Here is a 6,352-nt window from a genome sequence, read left to right on the forward strand (position 1 = left end):
CTTTCAATCATCTTATGTGAACAAACCTCTTCACATATCTCACCATCAATTCTGTTGTCTTCCCTGGGACAACTTCTGCCTTCTACTCTAAACCAGAAGGCAAGAGGTATTAACCTAAACAGTGTAGTCCTTACCTTCTTCTCACTTGTCATGTTCTTCCTTTGGGATTTTATTATTTCTGTCTTTCTCTCAATGACTTGAGGTCTATAACTGTGGTGTAACACCACAGTTATTATTTTTGATGTGTTTGATGTAGTAAACAATGTCCCCATAGTCATGAGTTTATATTCTCATGTACAAGTGTACTGGGGAAGCAGTGTGGGCAGTGACAGATGCTAAACAAATTAAAATGCAATAAACAAAAAAAGTATCAAAATAAACTTTGTACTAAGCCTTGTCAAAAAAAAAAAAAAGAAAAGAAAAGAGTTCGCTTTCCCAAGGCTGACATATGTCATATCCAAAGAATCTAACTAGGCAGTTTGCCAGTTGATGTGTGTTGTGTAGGAAAGGTTCACAGGTCAAAATGAACCACCCACGCTTAGTTTACTGCAGCTCTAGGCACAATTTCAGAGGTATCCCTAACACCAGAGGTCTTTTCAGCGAGGAAGGATCACTAGGCTATCCCAAATTATGAAGAGAGACGTCCAAATACTGTCAGAGAGCTTAATAACCAACAAAGAACATCACCATGGCAACCAGAGACTTTAGACAGTATATAAGTCAGAATCTTCCTGCAAGCCATAAGATGGTAGAAGCCACTCCTCTAATATATACCCAGATGCCACATGGAGAAAGAAGCTGTGGTCCCAAGTGAGTATACAAAGACATTAAGCACTATTCAAAGTACCTGTTTAAATTCTTACATGATCCTGATTAAACCAATGTCCTTGTATCTTTTGCTATGGCTGAAACTCCTAATTTTCCAATATTAATAAAAAGGATGTTTGAGCGTAGGGAGTGTGATAGCAAATAAACTTTTCCCTGCACATGAGTGGCAAATGGATGGCCTTATGAAATGGCCGTTACTTATGAGTCTCACAGTCCTTGAGCTTCAGATCAAGCTTCCTAAAAACCTGCCCATCTAAAATGTATCTTTTTTTTTTTAAGATTTATTTTATTTTTATTCATACAGAACTGGGGTACAGGTCAGAGATACAGAAGATGAGAGGCTTCACCAGAGACAGAGTGGGGAACAGAACAGGCAGATCGACGAAGTACACTGCTGAGGGGAGCAGCGGGCGGGTCAGGAGAGGTCTGCCACGCCATGTGGATCTCCTCCGGGGCAAGTGGGAATCGAACTCATGCGGAAGTGGCTTAAGCTTCTCAGTGCTGCGCGTTAACCGGCTGCGCCACCAGGGAGGGCCCTAAAATGTATCTTTTTAACTACATATCAACGTTTTACTAAATTCCTATCCTCAATTAAAAATGATTTTCCAGGAGTCCTAACGTTGTTGAACGCAGGCCAAGAATCACATTGTGATCAAGAATTCACATTGTGATGAAAAGTGATAAACTGTTGGTACGCTTCTAGGATTCGATGACTTTTCAATATGATTTTGGAAGATGTCACTGAGTTTGAAATCACACCAGAAGGAGGAATTACTAATTTAGATCAGATTTGGCAAAATGGAAATAATATAATAATGCTGGTTCCTGGAGGAGAAGGACCTAAAGTATGAATGGATTTTCTTGACTTATGCTAGATGCTGTTTTGTCTACTTGTTAAGGGGAAAGATGTCCTAAAAAAAAACTCTGCAGAGTCTTGTGGACTCCACCCTGTACTCCAACTTTCTGGATTCCATCCCCTAGTCCAGTTACTGGAAAACTACAACTCCCAGCAGCACCAAGGAGAGAACTGTGAGGACCCAAGCATGGAACTAAGCAGTAATTCTGGGACTTTAGGGGATAAAATAGTGAGCAGTTTTCCAACTGTCACTCTGTAGAGGTAACGGTTCTCTCTGGAACAACTGCTCTCAGACGGTGTGACTGGGGCTCGCAGCTTAGTTTGGGACTAGAGCTTCAAGTCAGCAGAGCTGGTAAAGTATTCCAGCTACTTTGTATCCTCTCTCTTTCCCTGGGTTGTTTCCTTTTCCTTTCCCCTTTTTGTAAATAAACCTATTACCCTTTCTGTGTGAGCCTGCAGAAAATTACATTTTGACAGCTTGGGTGAGACCCCTACAGACAGGCAGCCCAAGTCCACTCTGGGCTACCCTGTAACAGAATGATGATGACAAAATAGAAAATTTGTTTTAACCTTTTAATGTTGGGATTCTGTGAAGTTAAGTTTCCTGTTAAAGGGAAATGCTTTGAAATGAATTGTAAATTCTGAGATGATTATCTCAGAAAAAGAGCAGTGTGGTCTCTTACAGACTAAAGTAAAAGTATTTTTGGTTAAAAAAATGATTTTCCAATCTTCCTAATCAAGACTGAAAACTTTGGAATCTTCAAAATGTAACAAGCCTAACCTGAAGTATTACTCATATATTTTAGTTTTACTGCTACTCTGCTTCTTTAGGACCTCTTTAAGTCTCATCTAAAATATTACAAGGTATCTTAACTGGTTCCCTGGGGAACAGAGTAATAATACAAAAAAATAGTATGAAGACCTTTGTATGGCATATTAACACTCACCATGGAAGAGCTACTAAACAACTCTGTCATTGACCACCTTAGTGTTGGCATAATGGATATGATGGCAGGATGGAAGCTATGCATGGACCCAACACTATGGGGTCCCTTTCACTACAGTTGATAGTAGTAGATACTGCTGATGCAGATTATCCTAGTTGGCAGTAACAGAGACCCAAACTTAGCTGTCAATATGACATATTCTCTCAATGATATTAACCAGACACTTAGTATAAACTAATTACATTGGGCACTTTCACTCTGGAAGGGACAGTAATGCATCCTGCCAAAAAATCTACAAATATTGTAAGTAAGGATTTGCCTTTCCTTACCATAAAGTCTTAGCCAGAACCATTATCCGAGCACTAATATTTCTGGCCCACTTCATGTACTTATATAAGTATACAGCATTGCTTCAGAACAGGGATCCTTTTTATAGTACAAACAATGTGAGCACACCATGGGATCGAGATCATGGGATTTACTGATGCTATAATAGACTGCATCGTTCAGATGTGACCAGCCTAGGAGAATCAGGGAAGAGCATTCTAAAGGCACAATTGAAACACCCCATTGATGTGGCTTGTTAGATAGAGCACTATGTGAGGATAGAGCACTCTCCTCTAGGATAAAGTTATACCCTAAATCAATAACCACTGTTGCATCTTTAATAGGTAAAACACAGGCAGCCAGGAAACTAAGTGGGAAGCAAGAATGATCTCACTTGTTATCAATCTAGTAACAAAGCTTGCAATACATATTTCTCAACCCCACAATGCTAGACTCTATAAATCCACAGATCCTGCTCTGACCAAGAGACAGTCTATCAAACTGTAAGTTACAATATGCGATCTGAGAATCCTGACTTCAAGTCATAAATTTATAGAAGTCAACCCACCACTAAATACCCAGATGCCATATTAAAGGAAAAAGCTGAGATCTTGAGCAAGAGCAAGGGTAAAAGGGTCATCCAGCTCCCATGTCTAATTCAGGACAACTCTGAAGAGTCACCTCAGTTCTACAACTCCACACGCAGAATGTGAACTGCATCATATGCAATTTTCTCTTCTTCCAATCTTGTTTTGTACACACCTTTACAGATGCTTTTCCAAAGAGCTCCCCCCAATACATATATTCATATGTAAGCATTTCCTTGATTTCTGGCATGTTAAAACACCTACTTCTTCTCCTCTGGTATCAGCCATTTTCAAAGTAGCATTCCTTAATTAGAAGAGAAATATTGTTAAGAAACTGGTGAATCTAGGTAAAAGTCTTTAAATTTTAAAATTGAAAGTTGCAAAAAAAAAAAATATTTCTTTGGCATTGCACTAAACATTTCCAATAGTTGGTTCTCAGCCACTGAGACTGACATGTATATACTAGCAAGTTCACTGTTTACCACTATTTCCTTTTTTTTTTAATTCTCCTTCTATCCTAATTAGTTCTCCCTCTATCCTAATTAGTTAACATATATTCTCAGATTTCTCTGATCTTTGAATCCTTGGGTATCTACAAATATCTTTCTCACTGACAAATGACTGATAGCTTATCCTAGTATAGTGTCCATGGGTGTAATGTTCTTCTAGTTCATTGTCATTGGCCTATCATCTTTTAAGTTCTGAAGTTGTAAATAGTAAATTAAATCTCTTCTTCTTCTTTTTTTTTTTTTTGCTTTGCAAATAACTTGTGCTTTTTTTTCCAACTGGAACCTAGTCAGATCCTTAAAATTTGAAATATATGCAAGGATATGCTTATTATCAATTTTTTCTCATCAATTCTAACTGAAATTTGGATTGGAGTGAGGGAGGGAATACCCTTTACAATGCAAACATAGGTCTTTTTTCTAATAGTAGTTTTCACTATTTTTACTTATCTCTTTCTTACCTGGTAAAAATATTATACCAAATATACCTCTTGGCTCTAAAGTCTGTTTTCTCTCATTATTTCCCTTTATTTTAAATTCAGGCTTTGACTATTTTATTTTTAACACAATTACATATGTGCATCAGTTAAACTTTGCAAGATTTGTTCCCAAAAAATTAGGTCTTACATATTTTGAATTTCTCACTACATAATTTCTTTCAACTCTTACTGGCAGATTTTGGTATTTACTTCTATCTCTAAATCACATTCTTATAATCTTACATTTTACCAACTTTTAGCTATAGGAAATAATGTATTATCTAAAGGCATTATTACCTACTGGTAATGGTTATTACAAAGTATGAGAATTTCACATGTATTCAACATTCTTACTATAAACACACATAAACACACATTTGGGTTCCCTAGCAATCCCAAATGTTCTTATAATGTTATGACAGATCCAAACCCTGTTTTTCCTATTTTTATTTCTCCATGTTACCCCTGGCTACTAGCAACCCTGTGGGAAACTAGTATCAGGACCACAGGATCAAGCCCACAGGATCCCTGTCCATTATTTAGACTAATATCCACTGCTTATATTGACTGTGAAAAGCCTATTATACCTGAATCATGTAATTTACTATGATTATTTCCCTAAATGTTTCCCAATCAGGTAAGAATGATTTTTTTTTTCATTTTTACTTTTCTATGTCTTTACCATTATTTTATCCCCCACATTCTCTATAATTTCTGTAAATCTCTTCTCGGTACATGCAAACCCACTAGGTATATTATTAATTTCATCTTCTTGTTGTCTTTCCTTGAGGCTTCTGACCTGTTGCAATGTGAACTGATTTATTTCCAGACAATTGGAAATACACTCATTTGGTATCGCACTTCACCAACACTCTATAAATGCCTTTGCTTCTCTAGTATTGGATCCCATTTCCTCAATTTTATCACTGCCTTCCTTTGATTTATACCGTTATTTTGATGTTACACAGCTCCATCCAATTATTTCCATAGAAACAGTACATCTTTCTTTTTGATCTGAGTTTTAAAATATTTTCCCTCTTGATATTTTGTTATTCCCAGCCCTCATGTAAATTTCCAGTGTGATTTTCCTTAAATTTATCTACTAAAGACTTATGTCAGGACTTTTTTCTACATATGTATACAAATACATGTGTGATGGTTAACTTTTTAATAATATAAGAGTTTACTTACATCATTTTGTGCACTTTTTCATCTCAGTTGTAATCCCCGTGGGCTTCCCATCACCAAATCACCCATGTGCCATGTGATGGTTAATTTTATATTAAACTTTACTAATCATTATGTGCCCATAATGGGTATGTCTGTGAGAGTATTTCCAGATAATATCATCACTCAGCAGATTGCCTTCACCAATGTAGTTGAGCATGACTGAATTTTTTTAGGGCCTAAACAGAACAAAAGTTGAAAGAAGGAGGGATTTTCCCTCTTTTTCTTATTTCACTGCTTGAGTGGAGCCATCTCATCTTCTCTTGCCTTCAGACTGGGATTCATACAATGGATTCCTGTTTCAGCTTTGTTGCATCCCCAGTCTGTGCAAAGTCCTGGTTTAAGGGAAGAGGAAAAACTGTGTTTCCTAGTGGTAAGTGAAGAGATTCTAGAAGCGCATATGGGCGCATATGGAAGCAGAAATATTTTTGTGATCCATTTTGAAAAATACAACATACCACAGTGCATCTTCCAGCCACAGCAATACACATCTCTTCATATGCAATAACACTCATTCCCTTCCCCAAAGCCCTCAATGTCAGGTTGAAATTTGAAGTCTAAGTAAATTAATTTTTTGGGTATAGTTCCAGAAGCA

At 37.1% G+C, this 6,352-nt stretch overlaps 1 pseudogene; it reads left to right on the top strand.

Annotated features, from left to right (window-relative positions):
- Nucleotides 1-1,498: 1,498 nt before the first annotated feature.
- Nucleotides 1,499-1,679, top strand: LOC101637446 (annotated as a pseudogene).
- Nucleotides 1,680-6,352: the final 4,673 nt, after the last annotated feature.

This window comes from Condylura cristata, unplaced genomic scaffold (assembly GCF_000260355.1).
Source record: "Condylura cristata isolate star-nosed mole 26May11 unplaced genomic scaffold, ConCri1.0 scaffold00013, whole genome shotgun sequence".
In the NCBI taxonomy this organism is placed as follows: Eukaryota; Metazoa; Chordata; class Mammalia; order Eulipotyphla; family Talpidae; genus Condylura; species Condylura cristata.